This window comes from Pseudophryne corroboree, chromosome 3 (genome assembly GCF_028390025.1).
Source record: "Pseudophryne corroboree isolate aPseCor3 chromosome 3, aPseCor3.hap2, whole genome shotgun sequence".
NCBI classification, from domain to species: Eukaryota; Metazoa; Chordata; class Amphibia; order Anura; family Myobatrachidae; genus Pseudophryne; species Pseudophryne corroboree.
The window spans coordinates 287,433,426-287,446,588 of record NC_086446.1 but is presented as its reverse complement, the minus strand read 5'-3'; positions in this window follow the sequence as shown (position 1 = coordinate 287,446,588).

The window sequence follows — 13,163 nt, the reverse complement described above, 5'->3', positions numbered from 1 at the left end:
TGCCGTACTCTATCAATAGGCACGCTGGAATCCCCCTGGGTCAGTGCCTCCAATTTGGAAACACTGGTGGATGTGAGGCTGCTTACAAGCATGATGCATTTACTCAACTGTAATGTATCCAGTGTAGTTTTGATATCTATAAAGCTTTTCAGTGCTCTCAGTACAGTCATCCCATTCCATTAGTGAATCATGCATGCAGTGATTGAAGTTAATCTAGTGTTAATTAGCTACATAATGTTTAGAATTTACATGCGTGAGTAATTAAGGTGATCCCTTGACATCCCTACCAAATCAGATTATGTGGAGGGTTTTATTCAGGATAATATACACAGATGTGTTAAAATGCATTACAAAAACGTATCTACATAGAGCAGGGATGGGGAACCTTTAGCCCTCCAGCTGTTGTGGAACTATACATACCAGCATGCCCTGCTACAGTTTTGATACTTGGCCATGCTAAAACTCTGCATGCTGGTATGTGTAGCTCCATAGGTTCCCCATCCCTGACATAGGAGGTCATTACATAGAAACATGGAATTTGACGGCAGATAAGAACCACTTAGCCCAGGCATGTCCAAACTGCGGCCCTCCAGCTGTTGTGAAACTACATATCCCAGCATGCCCTGACACAGCTTTACCATTCTCTGACAACAAAACTGTGTCAGGGCATGCTGGGATATGTAGTTTCACAACAGCTAATGGCCGCAGTTTGGACATGCCTGACTTAGCCCATCTAGTCTGCCCCTTTTTTTTTATCCTTTAGCAATCTCAACCCTTTTTGAACCTTAATTCTTTGTAAGGACATTCATATGCCTATCCCAAGCATGTTTAAATTGCTCTACAGTCTTAGCCTCTACCTCCTCTGATGGGAGGCTATTCCATTTATCCACTACCGTTTCTGTGAAGTAATTTTTCCTTAAATTTCCCCTGAACCCCCCCCCCCCCCCCCTCCAGTCTCAGTGTATGTCCTCGAGTTCTAATACTTCTCTTCCTTTGAAGAATGTTTCCCTCCTGAACTTTGTTAAGACCCTTGATATATTTGAAAGTTTCTATCATGTTCCCCCTTTCCCTTCTCTCCTCCAAACTATACATGTTAAGATCTTTTAGCCTTTCCGGGTAAGTTTTGTGATGTAGGCCATGCACCATTTTAGTTGCCCTTCTTTGTACACTCTCTAATGTATTTATATCCTTCTGGAGATATGGGGGTATATTTAAGATTCGTGTTTTGGCCGTTTTGAAGGGTGTTTGATCTCGAATGGTATCGGGTGCATTTTACTGCAACTTTTTGAATCCTGATACGGTCATTCACTAAGCTGCCGACTTTTCCCAATTCGTATTTTCCGATGTCGATGTGATTCGTAATATCAGGCAGTGTTTTACGGGAGTGATGAGTAAAACACTGCCTGACAAAACACGAGGAATCCCGGCCGGATCTGTGAGATCCGTGCAGGGCTTCATTGTGTACCTTAAAAAGGTTTTTAAAGTCTTAAAAAATCTGAAAAAAATTGCGTGGGGTCCCCCCTCCTAAGCACTACCAGCCTCGGGCTCTTTGAGCCGATCCTGGTTGACAAAATATGGGGGGGAAAATGACAGGGGTTCCCCCATATTTCATCAACCAGCACTAGGCTCTGCGCCAGGTCCTGGTTCCAATAATACGGGGGACAAAAAGCGTAGGGGTTCCCCGTATTTTTAAAACCAGCACCGGGCTCCACTAGCCAGGTACATAATGCCACAGCCGGGGGACACTTTTATACTGGTCCCTGCGGCCCTGGCATTACATACCCAACTAGTCACCCCTGGTCGGGGTACCCTGGAGGAGTGGGAACCCCTTAAATCAAGGGGTCTACCCCCTCCAGCCACCCAAGGGCCAGGGGTGAAGCCCGAGGCTGTCCCCCCCCATCCACGGGCGGCGGATGGGGGGCTGATAGCCTTGTTTACAAAATGTGAATATTGTTTTTAGTAGCAGTACTACAAGTCCCAGCAAGCCTCCCCCGCAAGCTGGTACTTGGAGAACCACAAGTACCAGCATGCGGTGGCAAACCAGGGCCGCTGGTACCTGTAGTACTACTACAAAAAAAAAATAGGTTACTTTCGGTCAACCGCTGACCGCAAAGTTCCCACCATTGGATACAATGGAGCGCATAGGCGCTACATTGTATCTCTGCCGTGTGCAGCCTCACAGACACTAGAGGAGCACACAGCCAATCAGGAGAGTGCCACGACATGGCGCTCCCTGATTGGCTGAAGGGACCCTCTTTGACAGGAGTCAGGGGGGGTCCTGGCAGTCGGGGAAAGGGGTCCCATGTGTAAACATGGGACCCCTTTCAGTGCGTGGTCGGGTTTCCGTTTTTTTGTTTTGCCAAGTACGTGGATTATACAAAGGTCAGAATCTACACTGGATTATGTGAGTATAATTTTTTTCACAGGTACCCCGAGGATTCTACATGGAGTAGAGGACCGAGCCTCGTGGGAACATAGGTAAGTATGTATGTTTGGAGGTGTGCATGTATGTAATAAACTTATACTTTCACGGTGTGTGTGTCCTGTTTTTTTGGGGGTATTTTTTTAGTAGTAGTACTACAGGTACCAGCAGCCCTGGTTTGCCACCGCATGCTGGTACTTGTGGTTCTCCAAGTACCAGCTTGCGGGGGAGGCTTGCTGGGACTTGTAGTACTGCTACTAAAAACAATATTCACATTTTGTAAACAAGGCTATCAGCCCCCCATCCGCCGCCCTTGGATGGGGAGGGACAGCCTCGGGCTTCACCCCTGGCCCTTGGGTGGCTGGAGGGGGGGACCCCTTGATTTAAGGGGTTCCCACTCCTCCAGGGTATCCCGGCCAGGGGTGACTAGTTGGGTATGTAATGCCAGGGCCGCAGGGACCAGTATAAAAGTGTCCCCCGACTGTGGCATTATGTACCTGGCTAGTAGAACCCGGTGCTGGTTTTAAAAATACGGGGGACCCCTACGCTTTTTGTCCCCCGTATTTTTGGAACCAGGACCTGGCGCAGAGCCCGGTGCTGGTTGATGAAATATGGGGGAACCCCTGTCATTTTTTCCTCATATTTTGTCAACCAGGACCGGCTCAAAGAGCCCGAGGCTGGTTATGCTTAGGAGGGAGGACCCCACGCAATTTTTATTTCTGTTTTTACACTAAACACACCCTTTCCCATAGATAACCATGCACAGATCTCACTGATCCGTGCATGGTTATCCAAACTCGACTGGACAAAGCAGGTCTATATTTTTGCTGCTTTTTTTAACGATTCGGAAAAAAATAGACCCGCACTTGAGCCCTCAGAGACTAACACCCAAATACGAATGAATAGTGAATTCCCGTATTCTATGAAATAACAGCCGCGTTTGACCGATGTTCTATTCATTCGTATTTCTGAACGTTGTCATTCAAACCATTTTGAATAGTCCAAACACTGCCGAGATTTGTGCTTAGTGAATTACCGGATTGGGACTTAGAAAAAAAAACACAAATCGGCCAAATTTGGATTTTTTGTAAATACTGGCCATGGTCTCCAGAACAGGGCCGTAACTAGTTGTGTGCGGAGGGGGCACCGCACATAGCGCCGCAAGGTAGAGGGCGCCATTGGCCCCACTTGTCAATTATCTGTTTTAATTACTTTCATTTGCAGCATCCCCCCTTTTTGAAGCTCAGCATCTCCTGACTGCCCCTGTCTCCTACCCTGACTCCTTCTGTCGCTAATACCTATACAACATTCATGAACTCAACTTGAGATTTCTTTGTTATTCAGTCACACTGTCCTATATTACATTTCAAGATCCTTACATACCCAGGATTCTAACCCATTGCCTGTGGCATTGCAGTCAGACACTCTATTATTGAGATGATATAATAATAATAATAATAATAATAATAATAATTTATTTATATAGCGCTCTTTCTCCAACAGGACTCAAGGCGCTTTACAGACATCAAAAATGCACATAATACAGAAGATTTCAGTAATACAGCAATAGATAATCAACACAGACATAAAAGAAAACATTGAGCACACAGAAAGCACAATGCATGATTGGTGTAGGCATTTTGGGTAATATATTCCAAGGGTTGTGTATTCCACCCTCACAAGGTACCAGGTGCGGCAGCCATCTTTATATCTGCCCTTGCATAGAAAGGTATCTAATAATTCTAACCTAAAGAATTCTAAATATTTGAAGCTTACCTTGTACTTTGTGAAATAATGATCAGCATTGCTGCTGAGCAGATCTATGTAGTGTGTGGCTGGAAGAGATTGGATGTGTGGCTGCACACTACATAGATCTGCTGGATTGTAATGCTGATTATATTTTTACAAAGTACCAGTAGCCTCATATAGTGTTCATAGGCCCTCATTCCGAGTTGTTCGCTCGCAAGCGGATTTTAGCAGATTTGCTCATGCTAAGCCGCCGCCTACTGGGAGTGAATCTTAGCATCTTAAAATTGCGAACGATGTATTCGCAATATTGCGATTACACACCTCGTAGCAGTTTCTGAGTAGCTTCAGACTTACTCGGCATCTGCGATCAGTTCAGTGCTTGTCGTTCCTGGTTTGACGTCACAAACACACCCAGCGTTCGCCCAGACACTCCTCCGTTTCTCCGGCCACTCCTGCGTTTTTTCCGGAAACGGTAGCGTTTTTTCCCACACGCCCATAAAACGGCCTGTTTCCGCCCAGTAACACCCATTTCCTGTGAATCACATTACGATCTCCAGAACGATGAAAAAGCCGTGAGTAAAATTCCTAACTGAATAGCAAATTTACTTGGCGCAGTCGCAGTGCGAACATTGCGCATGCGCATTAAGCGGAAAATCGCTGCGATGCGAAGATTTTTACCGAGCGAACAACTCGGAATGAGGGCCATAGTTCTTATGCAGGATCAAATAGCTCAATGAGTAGGGTTGTTTGATTAGAATTCAACAGGTTATAGGTTTCAATCCTGGGTGTGTCAGTATATTGAAATGTGTTATTTAATAAAGGGTATTGTAACTGAATATCAACGAGCTCACAAGTTAAGGTCATTTTTTTGCAGTGGTCTATAATTATATATATAATGAGGGAAGGGGTATCATACCATGGGCTTTCTCTGGGATCAATCTTGTCATGCCCCTTCCCCATGAGGCATGCGCCTTAGGTCAATATTGGAAAAATAGGGGGAGGGGCGCCAATTCTCTCTCTGGCACAGAGCACCAAAAAGTCTACTTACTGCTCTGCTCCAGAACTGGACACAGCAGTGCTTAAAGTGGTCCTAGAGAGGTGGTGGAACTCACCCCCCTTCCCACGGTGGCAATTAAACAAGGGTATTGCGCGCGCCTACGGCGCGCGCCGCAAAAAGGGGCGTGGTCTCAAAAAAGGGGCGTGTTACACAATAGTAATAACGCCCACAGTAGTAGCACCCCATAATACACAATGCCTACAGCAGTAGCACCTCTTATACAATGCCCACAGTGGTAGCGCCCCTTATATAGAGCCCATAGTAGTGGTGCCCCTTATGCAATGCTCGCAATAGCAGTGCCCCTTATGACCCCAGGATTGATGCACCTTATGAAGTGCCCCCTTTACAATGCCCTCATTAGTAGTGCCCCCAGTAGTAATGCCCTTAATGGTAATGCCCCCAGTCGTTTAGCCCCTGTAGTTATGCCCCCTTGTAGTTTAGCCCCCAGTAGTAATGCCTCCAAGTAGTAATGCCCCCAGTAGTTTAACCCCTGTAGTTACGCCCCCAGTAGTAATGCCACTGTAGTTATGCCCCAAGTAGTAATGCCCTCCTGTAGTTTGCACCCAGTAGTAATGTCTCCCAGTAGTAATGCCCCCAGTAGTAATGCCCCCAGTAGATGCCCCTCTGTAGTTTGCCCCCCAGTAGTAATGCCCCCCCAGTAGTAATACCCTCCTGTAGTAATGCCCCCCAGTAGTAATGTCCCCCAGTAAATGCCCCCCAGTAGATGCCCCTCAGTAGTAATGCCCTCCTGTAGTTTGCCCCCTTGTAGTAATGTCCCCCAGTAGTACTGCCCCTCAGTAGTCTGTCCCCCAGTAGTAATGCCCTTCTGTAGTAATGTCCCCCAGTAGTAATGCCCCCCAGTAGTAATGTCCCCTCAGTAGCTTGCCCCCCAGTAGTAATGCCCTCCTGTAGTTTGCCCCCTTGTAGTAATGTCCCCCAGTAGTACTGCCCCTCAGTAGTCTGTCCCCCAGTAGTAATGCCCTTCTGTAGTTTGCCCCCTGTAGTTTGCTCCCAGTAGTAATGTCCCCCAGTAAATGCCCCCCAGTAGTAATGACCCCAGTAGATGCCCCTCTGTAGTTTGCCCACCAGTAGTAATGCCCCCCCAGTAGTAATACCCTCCTGTAGTAATGCCCCCCAGTAGTAATGCCCCCCAGTAGTAATGTCCCCCAGTAAATGCCCCCCAGTAGATGCCCCTCAGTAGTAATGCCCTCCTGTAGTTTGCCCCCTTGTAGTAATGTCCCCCAGTAGTACTGCCCCTCAGTAGTCTGTCCCCCAGTAGTAATGCCCTTCTGTAGTAATGTCCCCCAGTAGTAATGTCCCCCAGTAAATGCCCCTCAGTAGCTTGCCCCCCAGTAGTAATGCCCTCCTGTAGTTTGCCCCCTTGTAGTAATGTCCCCCAGTAGTACTGCCCCTCAGTAGTCTGTCCCCCAGTAGTAATGCCCTTCTGTAGTTTGCCCCCTGTAGTTTGCTCCCAGTAGTAATGTCCCCCAGTAAATGCCCCCCAGTAGTAATGACCCCAGTAGTTTGCCCCCCCAGTAATAATGCCCCCGTAGTAATGACCTTTCAGTAGTTTGCCCCCCAACTGCTACACAAATAAAAAAAATAAAAAAACACAGCACACACCATACTTACCAAGCCCCGCTCCGTGTCCGGCCGCTGCAGTCCTCTCGTCGCCCGCTCCTCTGCACTATGAGAGAGACGTCATGACGTCTCTCCCATAGCGCGCACTGACTGAGCCAGAAGGCGGAGCTCAGTACTGAGCTCCTGCCTCCGGCTGCCGCGGGCGCCCGTCATCTCCCTGCAGCGACGGGGGACACATCGCCGGGTTAGGTGAGCCAGAGGAGGCGGAACTGCGTTCCGTCTCCAAGTGGAACTGACGGAACGCAGTTCCGCCCCGTTCCGGCTCACTTTAACCCCTGGGACACAGTATTCCAGATGGGGCCGCACCAATGACCTATACAGTGGTATTATCACTTCTTTTTACCTGCTACTGATTCCTCTCCCTATGCAACCAAGCATCTGACTTGCCTTTCTCATTGCTTTGTTGCATTGCTTTCCTGCCTTCAAGTCACTTGAAATAGTGACTCCTAAATCCCTTTCCTCCTCAGTAGTTTCCATTATAGTACCCTTGATACTATATTTCTCTGACGTCCTAAGTGGATGCTGGGACTCCGTAAGGACCATGGGGAATAGCGGCTCCGCAGGAGACTGGGCACAACTAAAGAAAGCTTTAGGACTACCTGGTGTGCACTGGCTCCTCCCACTATGACCCTCCTCCAGACCTCAGTTAGAATCTTGTGCCCGGCTGAGCTGGATGCACACTAGGGGCTCTCCTGAGCTCCTAGAAAAGAAAGTATACTTGTAGGTTTTTTATTTTCAGTGAGATCTGCTGGCAACAGACTCACTGCTATGAGGGACTAAGGGGAGAAGAAGCGAACCTACCTGCTTGCAGCTAGCCTGGGCTTCTTAGGCTACTGGACACCATTAGCTCCAGAGGGATCGAACACAGGCCCAGCCTCGGTCGTCCGGTCCCGGAGCCGCGCCGCCGTCCCCATTACAGAGCCAGAAGCAAGAAGATGGTCCTGGAAATCGGCGGCAGAAGACTTCGGTCTTCAACAAGGTAGCGCACAGCACTGCAGCTGTGCACCATTGCTCCTCATGCACACCTCACACTCCGGTCACTGATGGGTGCAGGGCGCTGGGGGGGGGGCGCCCTGAGCAGCAATATTAAACACCTTGCTGGCATAAAACTCACATAATATAGTCTTAGAGGCTATATATGTGAAAAATACCCCTGCCAGATATCCATAAAAAAGCGGGAGAAGTCCGCCGAAAAAGGGGCGGAGCTATCTCCCTCAGCACACTGGCGCCATTTTTCCCTCACAGCTCCGCTGGAAGGATCGCTCCCAGGCTCTCCCCTGCAGTTTCAAGACTACAAAGGGTAAAAAAGAGAGGGGGGGCACTAAATTTAGGCGCAGTAGTATACATATAAGCAGCTATAAGGGAAAATCACTCAGTTATAGTGTTAATCCCTGTGTTATATAGCGCTCTGGTGTGTGCTGGCATACTCTCTCTCTGTCTCCCCAAAGGGCTTTGTGGGGTCCTGTCCTCAGTCAGAGCATTCCCTGTGTGTGTGCGGTGTGTCGGTACAGCTGTGTCGACATGTTTGATGAGGAGGCTTATGTGGAGGCGGAGCAGATGCCGATAAATGTGATGTCACCCCCTGCGGGGCCGACACCTGAGTGGATGGACTTGTGGAAGGAATTACGTGAAAGTGTCAACTCCTTCCATAAAAGGTTTGACGACATAGCAGATGTGGGACAGCCGGCTTCTCAGTTCGTGCCTGCCCAACTGTCTCAAAAGCCATCAGGGGCTCTAAAACGCCCGCTACCTCAGATGGCAGACACAGATGTCGACACGGATACTGAATCCAGTGTCGACGACGATGAGACTAATGTAACTTCCAATAGGGCCACACGTTACATGATTGAGGCAATGAAAAATGTGTTGCACATTTCTGATGTTACCCCAGGTACCACAAAAAAGGGTATTATGTTTGGGGAGAAAAAACTACCAGTGGTTTTTCCCCCATCTGATGAATTAAATGAGGTGTGTGAAGAAGCGTGGGCTTCCCCCGATAAGAAACTGGTAATTTCTAAAAAGTTACTAATGGCGTACCCTTTCCCGCCAGAGGATAGGTCACGTTGGGAAACATCCCCTAGGGTGGATAAAGCGCTCACACGCCTGTCAAAGAAGGTGGCACTACCGTCTCCGGATACGGCCGCCCTGAAGGAGCCTGCTGATAGGAAGCAGGAGGCTATCCTGAAGTCTGTATATACACACTCAGGTATTATTTTAAGACCAGCTATTGCTTCAGCATGGATGTGCAGTGCTGCAGCTGCGTGGTCAGATTCCCTGTCGGAAAATATTGATACCCTTGACAGGGACACTGTATTGCTAACCATAGAGCATATAAAAGATGCAGTCTTATACATGAGAGATGCACAGAGGGATATTTGCCGGCTGGCATCTAAAATAAGTGCAATGTCCATTTCTGCCAGGAGAGGGTTATGGACTCGGCAGTGGACAGGGGATGCAGATTCTAAAAGGCATATGGAAGTTTTGCCTTATAAAGGTGAGGAGTTGTTTGGGGATGGTCTCTCGGACCTCGTTTCCACAGCGACAACTGGGAAGTCAGCTTTTCTACCCCATGTTCCCTCACAGCCAAAGAAAGCACCGTATTATCAGGTACAGTCTTTTCGGACCCAAAAAGGCAAGCGGGTTAAAGGCGTGTCTTTTCTGCCCAGAGGCAGAGGTAGAGGGAAAAAGCTGCAGCATACAGCCAGTTCCCAGGAACAAAAGTCCTCCCCCGTTTCCTCTAAGTCCACCGCATGACGCTGGGGCTCCACAGGCGGAGCCAGGTACGGTGGGGGCCCGTCTCAAGAACTTCAGCAATCAGTGGGCTCGCTCACGGGTAGATCCCTGGATTCTTCAAGTGGTATCTCAGGGGTACAAGCTGGAATTCGAGACGTCTCCCCCTCGCCGTTTCCTCAAATCTGCCTTGCCAACAACTCCCTCAGACAGGGAGGCTGTGCTAGAGGCAATTCACAAGCTGTATTCCCAGCAGGTGATAGTCAAGGTGCCCCTCCTTCAACAAGGACGGGGTTACTATTCCACAATGTTTGTGGTACCGAAACCGGACGGTTCGGTGAGACCCATTTTAAATTTGAAATCCTTGAACACTTATATAAAAAAATTCAAGTTCAAGATGGAATCGCTCAGGGCGGTTATTTCAAGCCTGGACGAGGGGGATTACATGGTATCACTGGACATCAAGGATGCTTACCTGCATGTCCCCATTTACCATCCTCACCAGGAGTACCTCAGATTTGTGGTACAGGATTGTCATTACCAATTCCAGACGTTGCCGTTTGGTCTGTCCACGGCACCGAGGGTATTTACCAAGGTAATGGCCGAAATGATGATACTCCTTCGAAGAAAGGGAGTTTTAATTATCCCGTACTTGGATGATCTCCTGATAAAGGCGAGGTCCAGGGAGCAGCTGTTGGTCGGGGTAGCACTATCTCGGGAGGTGCTACAACAGCACGGTTGGATTCTAAATATTCCAAAGTCACAGCTGGTCCCTACGACACTTCTACTGTTCCTGGGGATGGTTCTGGACACAGAACAGAAAAAAGTGTTTCTCCCGGAGGAGAAAGCCAAGGAGCTGTCATCTCTAGTCAGAGGCCTCCTGAAACCAAAATAGGTGTCGGTGCATCACTGCACGCGAGTCCTGGGAAAAATAGTAGCTTCCTACGAAGCAATTCCATTCGGCAGGTTATATGCAAGGACCTTTCAGTGGGACCTGTTGGACAAGTGGTCCGGATCGCATCTTCAGATGCATCGGCTGATAACCCTGTCTCCAAGACCAGGGTGTCTCTGCTGTGGTGGCTGCAGAGTGCTCATCTTCAAGAGGGCCGCAGATTCGGCATACAGAACTGGGTCCTGGTGACCACAGATGCCAGCCTTCGAGGCCGGGGGGCAGTCACACAGGGAAGAAACTTCCAGGGACTATGGTCAAGTCAGGAGACTTCCCTACACATAAATATTCTGGAACTGAGGGCCATTTACAATGCCCTAAGTCAGGCAAGACCCCTGCTTCAAAACCAGCCGGTACTGATTCAGTCAGACAACATCACAGCAGTTGCCCATGTAAACCGACAGGGCGGCACAAGAAGCAGGATGGCGATGGCAGAAGCCACAAGGATTCTCTGATGGGCGGAAAATCACGGGTTAGCACTGTCAGCAGTGTTCATTCCAGGAGTGGACAACTGGGAAGCAGACTTCCTCAGCAGGCACGACCTCCACCCGGGAGAGTGGGGACTTCATCCAGAAGTCTTCCAGCTGATTGTAAACCGTTGGGAACGGCCACAGGTGGACATGATTGCGTCCCGCCTCAACAAAAAGCTAGAAAGATATTGCGCCAGGTCGAGAGACCCTCAGGCAATAGCTGTGGACGCTCTAGTGACACCGTGGGTGTACCAGTCGGTTTATGTGTTCCCTCCTCTTCCTCTCATACCCAAGGTACTGAGGATAATAAGAAAAAGAGGAGTAAGAACTATACTCATTGTTCCGGATTGGCCAAGAAGAGCTTGGTACCCGGAACTTCAAGAACTGATTTCAGAGGACCCATGGCCTCTGCCGCTCAGACAGGACCTGCTGCAGCAGGGGCCCTGTCTGTTCCAAGACTTACCGCGGCTGCGTTTGACGGCATGGCGGTTGAACGCCGGATCCTGAAGGAAAAGGGCATTCCGGAGGAAGTCATCCCTACGCTGATTAAAGCTAGGAAAGAAGTGACCGCAAACCATTATCACCGCATATGGCGAAAATATGTTGCGTGGTGTGAGGCCAGGAAGGCCCCAACGGAGGAATTTCAGCTGGGCCGTTTTCTGCACTTCCTACAGACTATGGGCCTAAAATTGGGTTCCATTAAGGTCCAGATTTCGGCTCTGTCGATTTTCTTCCAGAAAGAACTGGCTTCACTGCCTGAAGTTCAGACATTTGTTAAGGGAGTGCTGCATATTCAGCCCCCTTTTGTGCCTCCAGTGGCACCTTGGGATCTCAACATGGTGTTGGATTTCCTAAAGTCGCATTGGTTTGAGCCACTTAAAACCGTGGATTTGAAATAACTCACGTGGAAAGTGGTCATGCTGTTGGCCTTGGCTTCGGCCAGGCGTGTGTCAGAATTGGCGGCTTTGTCATGTAAAAGCCCTTATCTGATTTTCCATATGGATAGTCCAGAATTGAGGACTCGTCCCCAGTTTCTCCCTAAGGTGGTGTCAGCTTTTCATTTGAACCAACCTATTGTAGTGCCTGCGGCTACTAAAGACTTGGTGGATTCCAAGTTGTTGGACGTAGTCAGGGCCCTGAAAATTTTATGTTTCCAGGACAGCTAGTGTCAGGAAAACTGACTCGCTATTTATCCTGTATGCACCCAACAAGCTGGGTGCTCCTGCTTCAAAGCAGACTATTGCTCGCTGGATCTGTAGTACGATTCAGCTTGCACATTCTGCGGCTGGACTGCCGCATCCTAGATCAGTGAAAGCCCATTCCACGAGGAACGTGGTCTCTTCTTGGGCGGCTGCCCGAGGGGTCTCGGCTTTACAACTTTGCCGAGCAGCTACTTGGTCGGGGTCAAACACATTTGCAAAATTCTACAAGTTTGATACCCTGGCTGAGGAGGACCTAGAGTTTGCTCATTCGGTGCTGCAGAGTCATCCGCACTCTCCCGCCCGTTTGGGAGCTTTGGTATAATCCCCATGGTCCTTACGGAGTCCCAGCATCCACTTAGGACGTCAGAGAAAATAAGATTTTACTCACCGGTAAATCTTTTTCTCGTAGTCCGTAGTGGATGCTGGGCGCCCATCCCAAGTGCGGATTGTCTGCAATACTTGTATATAGTTATTGTTTAACTAAAGGGTTATTGTTGAGCCATCTGTTGAGAGGCTCAGTTATATTTCATACTGTTAACTGGGTATAGTATCACGAGTTATACGGTGTGATTGGTGTGGCTGGTATGAGTCTTACCCGGGATTCAAAATCCTTCCTTATTGTGTCAGCTCTTCCGGGCACAGTATCCTAACTGAGGTCTGGAGGAGGGTCATAGTGGGAGGAGCCAGTGCACACCAGGTAGTCCTAAAGCTTTCTTTAGTTGTGCCCAGTCTCCTGCGGAGCCGCTATTCCCCATGGTCCTTACGGAGTCCCAGCATCCACTATGGACTACGAGAAAAATATTTACCGGTGAGTAAAATCTTATTTTAGCCTTTGGGTTTTTGAGACCCAAGTGCATGATTTTGCATTTTTTAGCATTAAACTGTAGTTGCCACGTTCTTGACCATTTCTCAAGCCTAGCTAGGTCATCAATCATTTGTTTTA